The sequence below is a fragment of the Agelaius phoeniceus genome, chromosome 5, assembly GCF_051311805.1.
Source record: "Agelaius phoeniceus isolate bAgePho1 chromosome 5, bAgePho1.hap1, whole genome shotgun sequence".
NCBI classification, from domain to species: Eukaryota; Metazoa; Chordata; class Aves; order Passeriformes; family Icteridae; genus Agelaius; species Agelaius phoeniceus.
In genome coordinates this window covers 66,230,336-66,252,610 of record NC_135269.1, presented here as the reverse complement: position 1 = coordinate 66,252,610, position 22,275 = coordinate 66,230,336, and the positions used below count along the sequence as shown (strand labels likewise).

At 40.9% G+C, this 22,275-nt stretch overlaps 1 protein-coding gene across 4 annotated transcripts in view; it reads right to left on the bottom strand.

Moving 5' to 3' along the window:
* Positions 1-22,275, bottom strand: part of FAM107B (family with sequence similarity 107 member B) — a 60,406-nt gene that overhangs the window by 34,574 nt on the left and 3,557 nt on the right. Inside the window, exon 3 of one of the 4 annotated variants that reach the window (XM_077179211.1) lies at positions 21,714-21,817. The exons of the other annotated variants lie outside the window; for them this stretch is intronic. The gene's annotated coding sequence lies outside the window, so the exon portion shown is untranslated. Of the gene's footprint in view, positions 1-21,713; positions 21,818-22,275 lie in introns of those variants that run through there. 4 annotated transcript variants of the gene reach the window in all.

Below are 22,275 nucleotides of genomic sequence, written 5' to 3'. Positions count from 1 at the left end.
ATAATCAACTTGTAAGATTTCTCACAAAATCTCCAGCCCCTGAAGAAGCAAACAAGAACTTAATCAGAAAAGCTGTGGGCAAACAGGATTACCAGTCTGACTTGCAAGGGAGAATTGCCTGTTAAAAAAAGGCAGAATCATGTTTCCATGTGGAAAATGGTAACGTTATTGTAACTAAATATAACAACCCAAATTTTCCCTCTCTATTTTATTTCCAATAATACACACACTCATCTCTGCTTGTTCCATTAGACAGCAATGGGTAGCAGAGCCAGTCATGTTCAAAATCCCCTGGGATCTGAGCCTTCCTTCCCAGGTTCCCCCAGAGGGGAGCAGCAATGCCAGGACTACAAGGAAACAGGCAGGCATGTGCCAGAGAAAGAGGAATAGGAAATATCTGCATGTGGCTTTCAGACCCTTTTCACAGGCCTCAAAATATCCACAAAATAGCCAAAATTCCCATACAAATCTGAGAGAGGAGGGAGGGAAAGACTCAAGTATCAGGATGTTCCAATTTGGAAATGTCATTAAGAATGATAATTTTGAGCTAATTAAATGGGAGAGGGGAAGAGGGGGGGTGATGGGGAACATAACAATCAAGCAAAGAATATCCATGTCAGATGTCACCTAGATGGCAAGAAGGAGCATTTATTCTGCCACACTGAGACATTCTATAATCACAGTCATTGCCACAGTGCTGAATGATGTGCAGGAAGTGTTGCTGCTTCATCCTTGTACCATTCTCTGTTACTGCACCCTCTGCCATCCAAATTCCCAGTTCCTCTCACACTTTACAAAATGTCAGTGCAGAGACTTTCTAGGAATTTGGGCCAAGTTCAAAAATCCCCATCTGCTCCTGTTGGAGAGGGATGAGATCAGACTGTAAATGAGTGGCAGACTCCTAGCAAGGAGACACGTGAATACCATTTGGACACGTATGAAAGTCACTCCCAGCCTTCTTAATTTAAATTAAAAACTTTAGACTCTCCTCTGTCTCTCTGTAATGAAACATTCATATAATCAGTTATTCATCCATTTAGGTTAAGTGCATGTATAGGCAAGTACTCTCAAGACATTTCATTAATCTACATTTATCTTAAAGCTGTTTAGAATTGCAGACGTGCATCCACAAGATGAGTTCTTCAAGACTTGAAAGCAATTAGGTCTTGAGAAAAGTGGCTTTGGTAGCACATGTTCTCACAGTTATTTAAATAAATTCAAATCAAATATAGGCTTAAATCTACATGAGACTTCTCATTAGACACCAGTGTTTTTTCAAGTTTCCAGAGCTTTTTTTGTAGTGCTTTGCACCGTGTATGTAGGAGCATGCACCTGTGCTGGTAGTCAGCTTGCAGGAGGGCTCCCCTTGCAAGCCCCCACACACAACATGAGTTCATAAACTGAATTTCTAACACTTTCTTGTCATAGCTGTGGCAATATGAAAATTGCCATATTCTACAGCAATATGGAAATATATATATATATATAAAAAAAAGGGGTCACTTTCTGCAAGTGTTTCTCCTCACCTGACTGGTTATCGTGGTAGCACAGGTCTAAAGTCAGGAGCAGAAACATGGTGTTCATTTACTAACATGCTCCAATTTACCTTCATGACACTCTGGAGAGCTGAGATCAAGCTTCCTTATTTTGTAAGAAGGTGAACATTAAAATAAAATTTAAAATCCAAATCAGAAATCAACTTACTTGAGGAATTAGGTAGAGCAGGAAACTCAAGGTGGACCATGAAAGTCCAAAGTCAGCTCTGTAAAACAAGCCTTTCTGCATTTAACCAATTCTTACACTTCTAGATGTGCAGTAATTTCAAATCCTGCCTACTTAAACTGTAACATATGACTCGTGAATTTTACATCCTTGGAAAAAGATGACCCCAACTCTGGCAGAGAGTATTAGAATTCCTTATAATCTCAAGTGTCAGTCTTGCTTACATATATTTGTTTTCCTTTAAAGTCCACAAATGGACTTAAAAGGAGACTAAACAGCCCATTTCTTGGCCACAAATGTGCTCAAAAAACCACAATGTGATTACATTCTGTGTGTGGGTAAGGCCTGCTGGCTTAAAACACACACATAAACACACAGATACATATGCACATACATAGGCACACATACTGCCTTTATAAATAATCAGAATGGATCTTGATGAATCACCTCTATTTGATTTTTTTTTACAGTGTTTCTTGTAAAAAACCTTCCCTGAATGTGCAAACTATTAAGAAAATATGTGAAAAACAAAGTCTGATTGGCAGACTAAAGTTGGAAGCTGAGTAACATGTAAGCCTGTTTAGCATTAGTGCCAGAAATCCCTTCTCACTCGAAAAATCTGACATATCATTTGCTTTATTAGTTCTAGATCAACTCTTCATTTAATTTACATTAAAATATGAAATTAAAAATTAATGCAGATGATTTAGAATTAAAGTCATGCAAAGACAGTACTTCTTTTTTAACAGACTTTCATTTGGGAAGTGAGTATCACTGCACACTGCTGAATTCCTGCAACAGTCCACAAGGCCAACACTGGAATCTCTCAATACAACCATTAAGATTTCATTCACTAGGAGCTGATTAACTCAAGTCTTCCTTTTCCACTAATTAATACCACAAACTGCCTCCAACTATTGTGTGTTTAGATCTGAGTGTATGAGCAAGGAATGACCATACAGACACCACACAGAATTACAATTTCACAGATCCGTGAAACCTTTTTAAATTGGGAAAAGAAAAAGACAGGCAAGATAGGCTTTACCCTAGTCAAAAGGTCATTCAACTCACATTAACTTAGAATTCATTAAACTTCAGTCAAGAAAGTAAAAATGAAAGTCTGACCCTTACAAAGGCCAGATGTCCCACTCATTTCCTCTTACATTTTAGTCAAGCACATGGTTCACAGTCACAGAAAAGTCTATTACAAGTCACAAATATGCCACCAGTAGAGATCCAAGAGTTTCCCTTCCAAACTAGAGACAATTCCCAACAAATAGAAGACAGCATTCCAGCATCAAGCCACATGAAGTGAGCCAGAGGCCATCAGCAATCCCATCTCATGGAAATGGTGATGCAGAGAAACAGCTCTGCAGGCAGATCCTGTGGCTGGAACAGCTCCCAGCACACGGGGGTGGTGAACTCCAGCAGAGCAGCATTTACAGTCACTCCAGCCCCTGCTCACTGCAGGAGCCTTGCTAACATTTGTGTTTACTACTCCAGGTCAGTGCCAACAGCTTCACAGTCCTCACTGCATGAAAATGCTGTCCCACTCTACCTTTAACCCCCTCCACATTCCCACTCTACTACAGACATGTCTCTTACTCCAAACACCTCAAATTCCATCTAAGACCATTTTAATCACACACACAGAGGATTTATTTCCTTTCAATACTTTTACTCTACATAACTTTAAAAGGAGTTGCAAATTCTCCCTTTCTTAATCTTGACAAAATCCTTCCCCACTAAGTCCTCTGTAACCAGGCTGCTGCACAGCACCATACCTTGAAATCAGGGGCTTATAATGGAAATGCTGAGGTAAACCTTAGACACAGCATCAAGCTGCATGAAAACCCTGTCACGGTACTGGAAATAAAGTGTATTTAAAGCCAAAGAGGCTCTGTCAACACCATAAAATGCACACACTACTGCTGCATGCTTTCAAACTTTATTAAATGAGCCTGGGCACAGCAGCAATGAAGTGCAGCCTTCCCTGACTTTGGACAGTGCTTGGGCTCATTGCCACCTCCATGCTAACAAGGATAGAGAAGAGAATGCACTGAACTAGAATCAAGTTTTGTGATCACAGAAAGAATAGGGCAACAAAATGTGTCTGAATAGAAGTCAGTGCTGGAGGGTCACTCTCAGTCTCACACACTTTGCTGGTTTTGCCCAGCATTAACACCTGCCCATTCCTCCAGCCCCGTGGCTCTCGTTATCATCCTCATTCCTCTGCTGTTACTGAACCAGCCTTCCTCTGGGGAAGGTCTGTCAGCTGCACTGAGCACTGGCCACTGTACTTAGCATAAAATCTGGGACTTTGAAATTAAGACAGTAAATCACCTCTACCTTCCACACATAAGAGACAAGTCCAGATGTGACAAAGATCTAATGAGGCTATTTTATTAAATAGTCTTTTATTAAAAGACTAAAAGAAAACTGAAGAGAAGTGAATGAAACATGGCCTTAGTGAACATCTGAAAGTTAATAACTCTACATTAATAACCCCAATGAGGAATGCTGATAGAAAGACAAAAATCTCCAGGAATTCAACACAGGGTGAGTTTTATTAAAACTATTCTTCCACCTAAAGTTCTTTGGATTATTTAAGATTTAGCTGAGTGAGAGCAAGGAGACCTCATCTAATCAGGATAATGCTGTAATAGCCTCTGATTCAGAAGCCATCGATTTACTTTGTGTTCACAGACTATGTAAGACACTGTAAAATGAAATAATAAAAAGCACTAAAATAGAAGAGATGATATGGCAAAAAAAACCCCCACGTAGTAGCAAGGGGAAGGAAAAAAATTATGTTTTAAGAATAAACTGCCTGCATACACAGTTCTGAAATTGTAACTCCCAATGTCCCTATCACATTACTGTATGAGCTGCAGATGAAACAAAGCAATGGAGAATAACAGGGCCACATTGCCTCTTTTGAAAAGAAAACTTTCCCATCATGGAAAGCTAATAAAGAGAATGAAAGCAACAGGCAAGATTAAGAAAGCAGAGAATTACAAGTAATAGTCTTGATTTAAGTGGTTCATTTTTTATTCATGGATATTCTTTCCAGTGAATATCTCAGAAGCGTTTTATGTTTAATAGGCACCATCATTGTGAAAATGTTTTCTAAGCAAAAAGCCCTCACTTACTACCAAGGCAATAAATGGCTTCATAGCAGACAGTTCTATGAAGAATTCAAGAACCAAAATGAACTGTGGATCATGCAAAACATAAGAAAACTTATCCTCAGTGAAAGCCCTTTGATGTTGAAACAGTTTAATGGAAGGTGGGTGCTACAGATGATATGTTTTCATTTGGTAACCCTGGTTAAGTTGTCTGTCAGAGATCCTTGACTTCTCAGAAGAGAAGGTGTATATTACTGACTGAAAAAGCTTCAAAAGCTTCAATAAAACCAAAACAAACCCCTCCATTAAATACACAAGTCCTAGTCTCAGAGCCTTACAGATAGTTGCTTCCTCCTTGTCACCATTCTTTTCCCCTTCTCACTTCTGGTTTATATGCTTACAAATAATTATGTTTTGAATATTTATCCCAAATGCAGTCTATTCCACAGACTAACTATAAAATCTGATTCAGCTAAGAAATTAAATCCCATTGCTTAAACTACAAATTTTAATCCATAATTAATATGTAAAAAAAAGGCCTCTATTTATTTTGCATAAATTGTTCTCCTCCTTCCCTAGTCTCCATGACAGAAAATGTTGTTTGCCAGTACTTCACTTCATAATCTCATTAGCAGCCTCTTCCCTCTCCCATCAGTCAGATTTTGTATTCAGATAGAAATGGCTTAAGATACTGCCTGGTAACATCCTGGAAGCAATCACATCCAGTTGGAATTGAAAATGTTATTTAGTCTTCTGTGATTTTGTTAATATCAAATATTTGGGTTAACAGTAAAGATGGTGGTGGTAGGGAAATTGTAACAGCTTTAGAAAGATGTACCCATTTCCTTCATTACTGAGCAAACACGCAGCCCCTGGGCAAAGGAGTGTCAGATGGCTAATAGTCTCTGTGCTGGAGGGAGCCAGCAAGCAGACTGTTAATGAAGCCCAAAGGTACTGGAAAGAGGCACTGGGACAGGACTGGCAATCTCCTTTCAGAACCCAGGGCCTCACTGTGCAGCTGACCTACATTCACCAGCTCAGAGTTGAAGGCCAAGTGAAAACATGCATAAATAAAATAATGGCTCAGTTTCAGTGGGATCTCCAAGCATCCCATGCTGGTGGATGAACAAGCCATCTCCTCCCATGTACTACTCCAGCACAAGCCACAGATGCTAAATTTGATCCCAAATCACTCAGTTTTAACTTGCAAAAGGGCCTTTACATAGCAGACCATACTTTGCCAGAACCTTGTGTTAGGTTGCTATTTATTGACTCTGGTGGTGGTGAGAAATCCAAGGCTTTAAATGACCAACATAACCCTTGCCTTTGAAATCTAATTCAAACCAGTTTTATGACTTCCTTCTTATGAGTAATTCCCTCTATCCAGGCATCTATTAGATTTAAGAAAGAAGTCATAGCAAGCTTCAATTTTCAAACTCATTTTTACCCAATATAATCTTTCCTTAAAAGACCAGGAATTTTCTTCATGATCTGCCATCTAAACATCTCCTTGCACAGCCAGGGGCAACATCTGCATATTGAAAGCTTGCAGTCTGTGAGTTTCACTGTTTTACATCAAGAGCAAAGCACATGCAGGCTCAAAATAATGCCATGCCTCCATTTTTCTCTTCAGCTAAAAAGGATTCAAAGAAGACATATCAGAGGAGAATGCACTGGTGTTGATTTGTATTCTAGAAGTGAACAGATGCTAAAAGATGAAAATCATTTAAGCAGAAATCTTGATTGCTATTCTCTGCAGAAGGGTTGCTGTAACATGAGCCTTTTGTTTGCTGAAGAAGCAAATAAACTGCACCACTAATTAGTCACATACAACACACACTTACCCAAATTCTTCATTACACATGGAAAATTACTCAGTTCTAATGTTCTACATGAACACACTTTCAACTGATATTCCTATCAGCGCTGCAATAAGAGAGGGAAGTGAAGGCAGAGTAGGTCCACAAAAAGCATCAAAGCAAAACTGATTTTATTTACTTAGCTAAAACCCCCTGAAGCAGGCTGGGCACAAAGTGGAACAGACATCTTATTTATAGATAAAATTTATGAAAGTAATTATTATCTCAAGTTCACAAATTGATTATTTTTGGTCCTGATTCCAGATTTTAGAACTACTAGAGCTGTCTTTTTCTATTTTAGTCACATTCATGACTTTTCATCACTTTCTCAGCTTTGGAGCAGCTATTTATTGAATTAAAATAGCTAGTTGCAGAATTCATTGAATGTAATAAAAATCAAGAAAATATCTCTGAATTTGAAAGATTACTGAGACATTATGCTTGTTTCTAAAAAAAAAAAAAAAAAACCCTGGTTCTGACCTCTTAACCAGTAAATTTCAAGAGGTAATAGAAGGGGAAGCCTGAAGCTTCTTAGAACAGGGCAGGTAAGGAAGGCTGTTAGATTTAATTATTTCACTATGGCTAAACTACAGATTTATTTAAAAATAATTTACAAATAAAAATTTCACCATTACTTTTATGTATTTCTAGTCCAGTTAAAATTAACGTTTTGACCTGCAGAATCCTCAAGACCTACCCCCATTTATACATTCAACAAAATACTTGGAAGTTACCAAGACAAACCAAGCCATTCCACCCTACAACAGGTTTTTGTCAATCCTGAATTCATAGTGAGCTAACTTTTACCTAACTTTTACCACCCCAACTGAGATGTTAAGAACCCTCCCCTGACCTCACTCCTGTACCACAATAATGGCAGAATTCCTGCATGGAGACAAAGGCACAAATGTAGTGGATGCTCCCATTCATCTCCTGGTGCCACCAGTTGAGCAGCAGAGCAGAGATGACCACAGTGGCACAGCTCTACCAGTCACAGGTATCCAGAGCAGGATCAGAGTCACCTCAGCATTAGGTCTTGAAAAAGCCTTCAGGTTCTGCTCACCTGTATTTTTCTGGTCTGGAGAAGCAGAAAACAAATATTTGAGGCACAAGGTCCCAAGAGCTAAAGTCTTCTTGCTACAGCTGATCTACCTGCACTGGAGCAATGGATGCAGGTACAGGATGGCCCCTCTTTCCTGCCCACTTTTTATCCTCCCCACCCTTACTGGCAACAAACAGAAACCACCTGGCTCCCTGTATCAGATAGCACAAGCTGTCCTAATCACCCCACAGCAGCTGTCACCTACTCTCTTTACCATGTCCCTGCACCAGCCCTGCTCTGTCCCCAGGGTGTGAGGGACACACAGCTCTGGCTTTGGAGATTGTGATTCTCAGTGTCCAGAGCAGTCCTGCAAGGAGAGGTGGAACCACCCTGTAATCTCAGCCTGTGTTGGCTCAAAAATACCAAGCAAACATTGGATTGTGCACTTTTGTGTACACATCTGGGTACAAGGAGGCAAAGATGGTCAAAAAGATATGGCTGCCTAAGTGACTGCAGAGCTTTTGGCACAACTGCAGGTGTGCCAAAGAGACACAGCAGAGGCTTGGGAAGCACAGCAGATGGACAGCCAAGACAGATTTGTTACAATGAGAGCAAGCATTAGCACTGCAACAGAGAAACCTGAACTGGTTTAACTGGGTCCTTCTCCTTATAAAATAGTTATAAAAAGAAATGTGAGATTGCACGACCAGCTGAAACTGCTGTGCTAATAAAACACAGGAAACCATTGATCTCAATAATGTTGGCTGAATGCTTACAGAGAAACAAGTCTGCAGGGCTAAAATATTTTACTAGTTCTCATTAAATGTTTTTAGATATGTACTGATCCTTGTGAAAGTCAAATACAGCAAGCAGAGAGAACCCACACCCAAATGATTCTGCAGTGATAGTGGGTTTGCTGAAATTCTGACTGCAGAAGATAGCAAAGGTTTTCCTGCATAAATACAAGACTGATAATTTTAAAAAGCTGTCCACACCCTGCTATAGTAACTTCATATCACCCATCTCAAAAAAAAAAAACAAAAGCAATACAAGGAGTTCAGAGAAAAAACTCAGAAGTAAATACAATTTATTGTTTTCTTCACATGACTGACTCTGCAACTTAGATCCCCTTAAACTTAAGCATCACTAACAGGTTAGCCAATAGCACAGAAACCCAAAAAGCAGCACTAGAACACAGAAGGAGAGATGGAATTTACTTAACAAGGTTAACAATAGATCCTGGCACATCTTTGCCTCAGGAAAAAATTTCAAAAATGGAAAAGACACATACCACAGTTTTTGTAAATATGGGCTGATGCTCACACACCACTACTCAGCATAACATGCAAAAATTCACCCTTGTCTCATGAGCTCATACACACACAAACACACCCAAAGTCATACATTTATGGCAGCTTTTGCAGAAGCAGACAGAAGTTGTCCTGTATGTCCACACCTGATGAAGCACTATTGCATGGGTACCTACCCTGTCGTGTCTGAATTCTCCTGGGTTTTGAAATGATCCACACTTCCTTCTTGGAGCTGGAGTAGAATGGATGGCTAACTCATTTCACAAAGAGTTTGGTTATACATCTCCCTTGATAAAAAATTTAAATTGTTCAGCTAAGAAGCAGTGTCTTTTTACCCCAAGACGCTGCTCCAGCAGGAGCTCAGTAAATAATGTGAAACAAAACAGAGAAAGGAATCAAAGTGTTTTTGTAACTAGAACAGAGAGGGTTTGGGGTTTGTTTTCACTAAGTTCAAACAGAAGAAGTTTTATGACTCAAGTAAAAGGAGTGTGAAAGGGTTTGGAGAAGGAAGGTTTCCATTAAACAGACCTGAACTGGTTCAACAGTAACTTGAGCTCTGTATGATCTCACTTTTTGCTGTGCCACTCTCAGCAGTGAAGCAAAAACTTCACAAAACACAGGAGGGAGCTGATGACAGATGAGAGGGCAAGAGGCAATGCAAGGCCAGCTCAGAAATAGTTACTTGGACTGTATTACAGCCTGCCACGACAGAACCTTTCCCACGTTTTAAAGCTGAAAACGTAAACACCACTTAAGAGGAAATGTACGTGAATGGCGAACCAGGGAATGAAAAAAATGGGCTGGAAGAAAACAATGACTTTTCCTGTGCCCCAAAGAGCAACCCTGGGAAGTCCTGGCTCTCAAAAGAATAATGGCTACCAGGGCTCTCCATTTGTAGGGATTGGGATTTCAGGATGTTTTCTTTCCCCCCCCCTTTGCAGGCTGTCAGGACAGGCTGCTGTCAGGTGTGGCAAACCCCACTCAGGGACGTGGAGATGATGTGAGGCAGCTCAGGACACGGGCAGAAAGCTCAACTGCTTTTGGGGTCTGCTAGAGACACCCCAGCTTAGGGAGTCATCCTTCACCTGCATTTAAGTCAGCTCTGATTCACAGCAGAATAATCATTTTGATGGTGAAAAGCAGCTACTAAAAATGCTTTCTTACAACAACACTGCCAAGAAAAGAGCCAGGAGATTCTCTGACAGCATCTGCAATTAATGGGAAATGGGCAAGCCATGTGGGGAGGCTCAGTGGTGGGAAGTGCTGCCTGAGGTCACCCCTGTGTGCCAGCACTTGCACTGCTCAAGGGCCACCTGGGCACAGTGCCACAGTTCCTGCAGCAGGTGATACAGGTGACCCTTTGGAAAGAGGGACCCACAATCCCACAGCACCAACCCACAAGTGGGTAGCTGGGGGAGAGTCACACCAAATCTGAAGCTGATGGAGCCCCAGCTCCTGCCTGGTGCCAGGGCTGCCCTAACAATGGTGTGGATGCTGGCCCTGCATTCTCCCCTCCTGTGGTACACACAGGATGGCACCCAGGGACTGCTGGGCTCTGGAAAAGCACACTGACCTGTGGTTTGTCTGTTGGGGATCTAACAAAACACCACTTCATCGTGGGCAGCACAGCAAGTCTTCCTTCTGACAGCTCAATGTTTGATCCACAGATCTGCACCTAATCAGCTCAGTGTTAGGATCCACAGTTAAACCCCATTTATTGTCTGAGCCTGAAGATTAAGAGACAAAAACCAGAAGATTCAGGAATAAAAAGTAAAGCAAGGCAGTCAGAGTTGTTTTCCTCCTCATTCAAGTGACTGTAAATGCAGCCAAAGGACATCCACTTGCAGGCAAAACTGATACAGGCTCAATCCCTTCTGGACAGGTGAGCAGACTGTTACTGCTCTCCAGCAGGAAAAGTTGGGAATTATTAAAAACCTCACAGAAGTTTGGAGCAGGGAGGTTGATTCCTCCTAGGGGAGGCAGATGAGTCACACCATCTGCAGTGGCAGCCCAGCTGCCCAATTCCTGCTCAGACAGTTTAAATCCTGACTGAGTGGTGAACAGCACTTGCAGCAAGACATCACATCAAGAGAAACCAGGTTAATGGCACAGGAGGAGGCAAGGCCCAGGCTTTGCTCACCAGGAGCTCTCCTCTCCCAGGATTCCTGCAGATGGAATCCCTCATACTGCAGCACATGCAGACGATGCTGGAAGTGTTCAGAGGCAGACTGGATGGGGCACTGACCAAACCTGCTCTAGTGGGAGGTGTCCCTGCCCATGGCAGGGGTTGCAAATAGATCATCTTTAAAGCCCCTTCCAACCCAAACCCTTCTGTGATGCTACAAACCCTGGGCAGACCTTACAAGAATGTCAACAGGGATCCTGCTATGGGACTCACACTTTGCATATATGAAGGCAATTTTAAATATGGATTGGAATGATAATGCTGCACTGTGCAGCACACCAGTGCAAACATGCAAATGTAAGGAAATGCATAACCTGAATAATCAAGTTTTCTTTGCATATTGAGACTTGTCAGCCAATTATTCTTCAGGCTTTACTGTAAATGGAAACATAAGTATTTTTGATAACCAGTAATAATGACTTAGGAGAATCTCTCTGATTTTTATATATTACATGGGCAAGAAGCCAGACAGAGCATTTAGTTAATTAAAGTTTTATTGATAGTGGTAAGTGGTGTATTTCTGACATCTTTCTTTGTTCCTCCCCTGTAGAATGTGACCCTCACCTTCCTTGATGTAGAAAGAAAACAAGAAAAAATAACTGTAACTTTGTGAAAGAGGCAAGTAAAAAAGCTACCACAAAAATTAATAAATATCAACCAAATTCATCATTCAACATAGCCATACCCATAAAAAGACTAATTTGCAGATGAAATAGGAAAGAACCTTGCCTAGGCTGCTAAAAAGAAATTAGATAGATACATTTCAAAAAAAAAAACAAAAAAACAAAGGCAGGAAGTAGGAAAAAATATTGAGATACTTAAACTCTCTAAGTTGGCCAAATGTATCAACCCTTGTTATATTTGGTTTTCATGTGTTACTCACTAGGCATGTCCCTGCACTGGGAAGAAAACCAGATAAAACATGTGGTTATTGGCCCACAGAGATATCACAGCTAGAATGCAAGCTCAGGTCTGCAGTAGCTTTCCTTAATAAGTATTCTCTATTTAAGGAAAGATTGATCCTCCATGATGTGACAGGCCACTGATACAAATAAATTGCTTTATGATATGATCTGTGAGCAGCCAACATATATTCACTGTGGGCTTACTGAGCTCCATACTAGCGTGTCTAAGTTTCCTCTTCCTGTAAAATCAGCTTTTATCTCCTCTGTGATACAAGCCAATGCTTAGTCTTTCAACCCAAAGGCCTGCAGCCAGTTTACAACTACATAATTGGAAATAACAGGAGTTTCCCATCCATTCCAGATTTCAAGCCTTTGTGATGCACATGTCACTGAATTGCAGGAATAGCTCATGCAGTTACAGAAAGCTTCTAGAAGGAAATCATAAATGAATAATACCCTTTACAGCTGTAACCAAATAACGTGACTGAAACACACTGGGGTTTTTCCCCACCTCCAGCTTTACAAAATTTCATGTGGTTCACTGGTCAGAAAGTCAGAAAGAACAAAATCTTTATCTGCTGTTCCTCACTTGCTGCCCACAAACTGCCAGTTAGATAATGCTGAAGGAAATCAGTGTGGTTTGCTTGCACAACAGCCTTTCTAAAGAGGGAGCAAGCATGTAGCAAAGCATTTACACTTGAGATAGGACAACTCTAGGATGCCATTCTGATGCCCACATCTTAATGAAATCAGTATGGCTCTGGCAAAACCCACAGGGAGTTCCCTGGGAACAAAGCAAGGCTGCAAAAACACATTGAGGGAAATTGTTCCATAACCCAGAAGCAAATACAGGACCAGGTCAGGAATTTACATTAAACAACCTTCTTAGATTTCTTGTATGATAACATAAGGGTGCACATGCAACCTGCCCCATAACTTTTGGCCAGTATCAGCCAAATTTTTAAGAGGTTTGAAGCCTCTATGAAATTCCCCTAAACTTCATGTAAACTGGTGGCTGAGCAATGAAAGGAGTCCAGGCTCTGACAAGCTGCAGTCAGTGCTGCCAGACAACAATTTCAAGTAACAGCTTTTGGCAGAATGTTAAAAACAACAACAAACAAACAAAGAATTTGAATCAACAGGAACTGAATTGTCAGAAAAACAAAACCAAGGTTTATAGAAGGCAAAACTGGAGGATTACCTCACTGACCACATGTGGACTGTATGACAACAGTTATGTGACACAGAAGAGGGCAAGTTTGTCATGATGGAGTGAAAGATTCACACAAGCTTATCTCATGCAGCTCAGACAGAAAGTGTAAATGCATATGGTACAAACAGATATATCTTGTTTTTTTAGTTATCTCATATTTCACTTTCTTTACAGTCTAATGTTACAGTCTCACCCATTTTCTTTCAAAATTTATCAAACATGATGAAAGGATCAACTCTAAGGTACCTACCTTCCTCAATCTTTCTGAAAGTAATTGTCCTGTAAGATAGCTCTGGCTTCTGGGGCACATTTAAGGAAAAAAATCAAAACCAAATACGCACACAAAAAACCCACAAAACAAAACAAAAGCCCAAAAAACCCAACCCAAAACAAAACAACCCCCCCCCCCCCCAAAACAAAAAAAATCCCCAGAAGCCAAAATTATTCAGGTTTAAAATACAAATATGTCCTCTACTAGGAAGAACATACCTACATCAATGTGATGAACATGATTAATATTTCAGAACCTTTCAAAAACCACATCCCATCATTTTACAAACTTCCTGTTGTTAATTACAGAACTGGCATCTAAATTCTAAAGCATCTTTCACTTTAAGGAAAAAAAACCCCAACCCATTGACCTTTAAAAAAATGCCATATATGGGAGTACACTGTAACTCTGGTGCAATGAGAATAAACGCAGTTTAATCCTCCAAACCCTAGATTAAATTATAAATCCTGAGCAGAGGTAATGAAAGCCCTTCTCAGAATGCCCTATAGTCCCTTTTAAGAACTTCAAAGTAATAACACTTAAATTTAGACTAGACTCCCAGTGTCCCAAACTTGAATGACTCAGCCTTTTCAGCTTCCATTCAACCACTCTTCATTCAACAGTTTGTTTACAGAAAGATATTTAAATTGTTCTAAAGAGCACCACAGCTCACTGTAGAACCTTTTGATTCTCTAGCAGGCACTATCACTTATTTACTTTAGGTTTTCCATTATTCAAGTGCTGGCTGGTGCACATTCAGATGAATCACAAACACCAGAACAAACAAGACAGTTCAGGCAAAGGAATGCAATTCAAACAACATCCAGTACAGAAGGCATTTAGCAGCTTAGAAAACTAGGAAATGTTTGGTCTGCTTTTAACTTAGCATGTTTAGGAAAAAAAATATTACTATGAAAGTCAGAAATTGCTTAAAGTTATACAGAAATGCCACTAAAAACTCCCTATCTTTCAATTCCCAACAGTGACACAAAGGCATTCACTAAAACCACTGCAATGAATTCTTTCCAAAATTCCTTCCAAATTAATGTCCAGAAAAAGAGGAAAGAAATCCCAAACCCTGTTACAGGACCACACTGTTCTCCTAAAATGCACAGACACTGGAGTGGTGCAGTGACCATGTCTGTGCTATCACCTCCAGGGCATGCAATTTAGAGAAATAAGAGTTGTGCTTGAAGATGCACCATCTTTTCCATTAAAAAAACAACAATCATGGATGGCCCCTGTGATCCAGGGAACTCACCAAAAGCCAAAAAAAAAAAAGAATTCCTGCTATGTTCAGTCAAAATTGCAATGAAAATTAACATTTAACCAAGACAGATGAAAAACTGACATTTATTGAAGCTGCAGTTGATGACATCCCATAAAATGATGCCAATCACTTGTCTCTGAGTCAGCTCCATTCCCACATTTAGTACAAGTGCTCTGGCTGACTCACACCAACCATCTACCTGGGAGATAAGTAAAGGAAATTTCAAGCATCATTTTGCTGCAGCTATTCCTGATGAAGTTTAAATTTGCCCGATTCTCTTCATTTGAACTCAAATTATTTGAAAATTTAATTTAAATTCCAGTTTGTCTTCAGGAATTTTCTCAGAAGCAACAAGCTTAATGCTAGATGCACAAAATTGGCAAGTAAAGAAATTATCTGATCTAAACAGATTCTGTTTTCAGTGAGAAACAGCTTTTCAGGCTGCTTATTTGCCTAAAGGCATTTATGAGAGGATGATTTGTACATTGGAGTAGTGAGTTTATGCTTGAAATATAAAGTTTATATTATCTTTTCATTATGCTTCCATTTGCAGTGTTTCATCTTGTTTGTTCTCTCGGTTCAAAGTCCCAAGTTCACATTCTATCCTTGCATTAATTAGTTATAGCTTTAGGCAAGTCAATTCAGCCTTTGTTTCTTAATCTGTAAAAGAAGGACAATAATAAATATTTATGTACTTTAAATAGATATTGGAAAGATGTGTTTACCCTGACACAGTTTTTAAAATACACCATTTTATAGAATTCTATGTAAAAATTACCCAGTTTACCCACATTAACTAGAATAGTTGTAATTTTTGCAAATGGCTTGAGGAACTCCCTATCCTTTCCTTCCTCAAGGAGACAATTTCCTACAGTTCTTGAAAAGCCTCCCATGTAGCAAACCATGCTACCCTGAGCTGAGTTCATGGCATCCTAACTATAACAGTCTAACACAAAATTAAAAAAAAAAAGAAAGAGTGCATTGATTACAGAGACATTTAATCTTAGGAATCTGAATGACTGAATATTATAGTACAGAATTTTTTTTCCACTCCTCTTCCTGGGGGAAAATACAGAGAAGCAAGAGCTCCTTATGTCATTGCTTTTATAGCAGTAAGTTTTTTGTGATATTCAGTGTTTTGTTGGCTGGTGTCTGTTTATCTGGGCCTTTCTAAATCCAATCTTTGCCCAACTTCCTCACACGCAAAACATCTGCACTTACAAAATAAATGAACTACATCTGTGTCTGTTTTACCAGTCAATTAAGCAGCTTCCTATTAGGGGGGAAAATACCCTAAACCAAAATGAGATTCTGGAAATAAAATAAAGGTGAACCTCAAGCCTTGTGAATCATCAAATCTGAGCAGGAAATCAGCTGAGGATTCTTCATCATTAGAGATAAAACAGGAATAAATACCACTGGCTCAAACTTTAATTCTTAATTCTACTAGTGCTGATGTTACTTGCAATAAAGAGATTAAGATCCAATTCTAAAATGGGAGGAAAGGGTTGAAACAATCCCTTAGAGCAGTCATTTAACAAAGCACCACTTTATCAATGCATGCCATGCCCAATTTGATTTATTACTCCAATTTCAGTGTTGGAAGGAATAAAGTCTTCACAAGCACACACTCCTCTACTTTAAAGCTCTTTCTAAACTCTTGCCTTTTAGTGCACAGAACAGGCCTTACACATGCAGCACTCCCCTGTATGCCACCAGATGCTGTCAGTCAAAAGAATTAAGCATCAAAACAAAGCCTTCCATCAACACAAAAAAATCCACAGGAGAGTAGAACAGGTGACACCACTTGTTCTCCAGCAACCAGTCACCTTTTTCTTTCATAATTCTGTGGTGGGGAATGAAAAATAAAATGCTTTGGAAAACAACTTTGCTGAAAGCTGATATGAGGATGCTTCAGCAATTAAGAATTTTGTACACCAGACACCAAGATCTTAATTGGCACAGCAATATAATGAACCTGGGCATCCTTCTGGGGCAAAGCTGCTGTACATGACACACTGAGGCACCTCAGCCTCAGCAGCACAGGAACAGGAGCCTCCCCCTGGCAGCTGCTGCCTGCAGTTATCCCATGCTAGCAGTACTGGGAGAAGGAAGAACTACTTAGCCACAGGAAACCATGGCAGGGGATTAGGAAGAGACCAGACAGACACAGGAATTCCAATTTGAGCAAAAAATTTAGCTACTTAGGTATCCATATGGCCCACTGCCACAACATGCAAGTCCCCCAGGACTCAGATCCTTCCCCATCCTGAAGTTCTTCTCCCAGTTCCTTTCAAAAGTTATCCCAGTATCACTGACCTGCCTGACCCTGACTGCATTTTGAGCTGGCTCCCAGTTTTAGTCTTCTGCTCTAAAATTGCACAATTAAAGTGACAGTTTTGGAAATTTTCTAGGAAAAAAAGTACTGGTCTAACTTGTATTAAGCCCTGCTTTTTTTGAAAATTCAATTTACTATATAGACCAGTGTATCTCCTCCCTGCAGTATTTTAGGCTGAAGCTGGCAAATGGATTACATTTAGCTAAAGGAACACATTGTCTTGGATCTGTTGATCCTATTAGTTACCTGGAAATAGGTACCAAGGTTGAGGAGATGCTTTTTTAGTGCTTCTATAGAGAAAAAGTAGGCCCTAGCTAGCTGAAAATTATATAGGACCCTCTGGAACAGCTTACAATGCTAAATTTTTTTCCTGTAGTGCAACAAACATGAGCAATGAAGCAGCTTTATACAGATACATAATGCTACAGAGGAAGTTTAAGTAAAAATCTTAATCCCTCCATCAAAGCAGCTGTATTCATTGCAAGAAAATTTTTTCTACTTCAACCCTCACACCAACATGCTTCAGCTTTTTGTGTCTCTAATATCCACTCCCACACTCTTCCTTACTTAAACTGTAAATTCTTCAGGGCAGAGACTGTCTCTTTACAACAGTGATAAGTGGGAAGGACCCTCAGGCCACTGGAAAACAAAACAATAGTTGGCACACTTACTTTCTAACTTCATGTGCTAACTTGTCCTCTAATCCTCAAGAAAAGAAATTTATTTTATTTTGCTTACATGCTACACTGAAAAAGACCCCAACCAACAAACCAAAACCAAAGCAGTCATTGCACAAGCAGTGAGTTAGATTTATAGAGGAAACTTTGAAGGTACTGCACTTTTGCCCAATTAGGAAAAGGATGTAGAATATAACGTGGCCAGGTGATGCCTCCAACCTCTCCCTCTTTATGCCCAGATGAATCAGTCATTAACTGCAGACAAAGCAAGACAGGCCCAAGGACTCAGACTGGAGCTTCCTCAAAAGAGAGTTTTGATACAATGGCATCTATAACACTGTTGTGGCTTTTTAAACTAAATCCTCCAGTTAAGACTCACAGGCACAGACATTCACAAACTCCAATCTTCATGACAAGCTTCAAGGTTGGCTTTCTAGTTGCTATACTTCAGAAAATATTTTTAAATCTTTTCAGTAGGATTTAGTTTCACACCAAGAGGTAAATGCTTTCTGCTCTTCAGAGACATTATTTTCTTGAATTCCAAAGTTTGCATTCAATGTAGTTTTTGAAAAAGGAAAAATATATTTGCTCATATTTTGTGTAAGAAGTTTATGACTTGCTCAGCCTTATTGTACTTGAAAGAACAAACAGATAAATAGAGAGTAATGGGCAGGCTAACATTGCCTTTGGAGAGTCACTGGCTCCCACAGCTGCCATCTGTGGTGACAAACCACTCACAGACAGCCCTTGCACAGCCAGGGCTCCCTTCCAGAACACACCAGACTCGCTGTGCCTGAGCCCTTCTGATCAGGTGCTGTGTCACTGGCTGCTCACCATGACAAAGGACACAGGAGGGTGGTGGGACAGTGCCAAGGCAAGCCATGCTCACCTCCCAAAGGTCACCTCTTTGTGTGGCAAAGCCCACTGCCCACACCCTCAACACCCTGGGTACAACCCCCAGCACTTGTTTGCTTCTGCATGTTAGACAGGGATGGCCTCAAATGTACTTGAGGCTTGGAAGAAAAGATTGGTTTACTTTTAGATACCAAAAAACAATCCCAGACAGTGAAAATAGCAAAACTACCATGATTCTGTCCCTATCCTTTCCTCCATTCCCATCCAGACTTGTGTATAAATTTCTGACAGACTGTTTTCAGGGAGCAGCAGTGATGTGCCAGGTATTATGAGAGTTAAGCAAGTGTAATACAGCTTGCCTAATATGTCATAGATCTTCTTCAAGGACAAGTAACCTCAAAAAGCTCTAGGATGAAAAAAAAAAACCCTAAGCACAGAACCATAAAAGAAATCATAACCAAATCAAACTCCTCCTCCCTATTCTCTCCAAAAATAAACTCAACAAATCCCAGTGGCTTCAGATGAAAATAGGTTTTCTTCTTCTACCAGCAGCCAAGCCCCAAACTGCATCTCAGGGTGAGGCCAGGCACCCACTCTTCCTTGAAGGGCACCAAGGAGCTCAACCACTGCAGCAAGTCTGAAGGATGTGGCAGCAATGCAATGAGACATTCAGCAAGTCATCTTTGTCCCCAGTGACACTTCAGAGGAAACTGAGGTAGCAGAGACATATTTCAGTGAAATAGCAGGGCAGTGCACATGTTCAAAGGGTTGCTCAGCAAGTCATCCTGCCAGGAAGAGGAAAGTTTACTTAGCCTTAAACTGCTCACTCTTCAGAGGCACTAAACAGTGAAGCTGTAGTTCTGTGGTCCTTCTAACATGCAAAGCTACTCCAGACCATTCCCTCTGAGCCCTGTCCTTAAGTGCTCCAGTCAGCTAGAGGTGCACTTCACCCAGCTGACAGCATGAACTCCAGCTTCCCTGAAATCTTTTCAGCTTGTTTAGAAGCATCCAGCACAGGCACTGGCCTGGATGAGGAATGCAGTTATGCACACACGACTGGCCTTGACCCACTTCTCGCCACACGGTCCTGGCCACTCGGAGCTGTGAACTCGATTTATTATTAGCACCAGAACAAAAAAACGCCTGTGTATGTACATGAGGTCTGACAAATGCCCACTCACTGCACAGGCAAGGAATGAAAGGAATTGTTCTATTATTTGCCATCATCATCCTCCTCTGGCCAGCCCACTGAATGCCATGACTATTGAAATACCTTTGATGGGCAGAGCTTGCCTCCCCTTCAAGGCAGACACTGCTGACCTGGTGAGGCACTCAGCACCAGTGGGCACAAGCACAGTGAACTGGACACACTCCAAGGGGCACAGGAGAACTCTAAATAATCAAGTAAGGCAAAGAAGCTCAAAATGAGTTCCCCTTTATAAAGTAACACTTTCAAGACTGAGTTTCTCCTGCCTAAAATATACTATACTACAAAGCAGGGGGACTGCTTCAAATGAAGCCAAACATGAGGGCAGTTTCTCCTTCAGAAGCATTCCTGGGTTTCAGCTCTATAGCTTAGAAGAAAGGTAAGTAATTCCCCAGTACAAGATAAAACACAAGATCTATCCCACCACAACAAGCAACAAGGTTGTTCTGCAGGCTATTAAATACCCCTCATAGCACCAGCACTGTTCATGCTTTGTCATCACAAGTTCTCTACAGGACTCTAATGCAGCTCACACAGAGAGGCTGTAAATGTAAATGCTGAGATTTGCTAAAGGACAGCACAGAGGTTTTACAGTTCATCCTGAAACATACATGCTGCCAAAAATCGTGGTAAAAATGTAAAAATAAAGAAATTGAGCTCATCTAAGTGAAAGGGATTTGTCTCACTGCTCCTAAATGACTGCACTGTTTCTTTCTTGATGAGGACCATGTATGTGCACAAAAGGCAACCTTCTGCCTTCATGATGTCCAAGACATTTTAAAAATGTAAGCAAATCCAGGAGTTTTGCTTCTAGGATAAATAAAGCTAAACAAGGCAAAGGTTATTGCATTTGTGCTCCCTGCTGATATCATAAAACTAGGATTCTTGTCCCAGCTAAGCAAGCTGAAGACCTGCTAAAGACTCAGTAAACTCCATTGCAGACCAGATCTATGCTACAAGCAAACTGCACCAAGTCACCACAAAACTTGCCCTTTCAGCTACACACCCAAGCTAAACCTGTGGAGGAAATACTGATTTCAAAAGTTATTTTAAAACATGACACAGACCAGCAGACAGCACTAGCCCTAAATGCTCCAAAATCTTTGCAAGTTATTCTTTAATAGACACGGCTTGGAAACACTGTTCTCCCACCTGTGAGAGTCCCACCCTTCATTGCACAAAACTTACAGCACTGACCTAAGCACAAGAAGTAGGCTGTCAGCACAAAAGTTGTTTTGAAACCAAAGTGACAAACAGAACTGACTTCACAATTATAACCATCAAGCACCAAACACAGTACTGTAAGGAAAAGCTTTACTTCAGGTTTTCCAAAGTGACAGAGCACAGGGGTAGCAGGTAAGCTCCAGTGCTTCGAGTTACACTGAAAAGGGAAGAAAAGACCACATCCTTCCTTTTTTTGCAGACACCTGCAAAAAAGTGCTCCCTGCTCATACAGCCCCATAAGATTTCTGCCACAGGCTACCCCCTGCTGTCATGCAACACCCACAGCCCTTCACACCAACAAGCCAAAGCAGAAAAGCAGCCAGGTGAGAAGAGCAGCTACGTGAGTGTCTGTGCATATCACAATGAAGAGCAGCCACCCATTTAGAAAACAGTTTAAAAAAAAAAAAAAACACAAACCTGGTCTCTCAGGGTAGAGATCTATACTCAAACCACCTCACCCAGCTGCTGGGGTCACAGAAAAGGCAGTCTGGCCTTGCCTTGACCCACCTGGCTCTGCAAAGTCTCCTCTGCCCTTCTGCTGGCACCTCCTCACACACAACTGTACAGTGGGAGAGATGCAGGACCTCCCCAAAGACCCAGCCAGAGACCATCTGTAAAAACAGCACCCACTGAAGGAGAAGAAAAAGGTCCCTTTCCTTTTTCTCTTCTCTCCTGTGTATGCTAACTCTCTTTGTTTAAATACTCATCACTACAAAACCCTTCTGTTCTGCACAGTCTAACAAAGACCAGCATAGTTGTGATGGAAGAGCAGTCACCCACTGAGTGCATCACAGCCAGGTAACCCAACCAGTTTTCACACTGTGCCTTTTGGGCTGTGCCTCTTCTCCCACTCCTTCTGGCAGGGGCAATACTTTCATTTCAACACCAGCCAACAGCTCAGGACACATGACTTTAAGTTCTTACACCCCTACACAGTTCCTGTGTGGTCACAGACAACCCATTTTCTTGCTTGGAATCCTGTTCCCCGTCTGCAAAGGGAAGGTGTCTTCCCCACAGCTGGAACACATGGTATTCCACTTCAGCATGGTTTTAGAAGGATTAATATAAA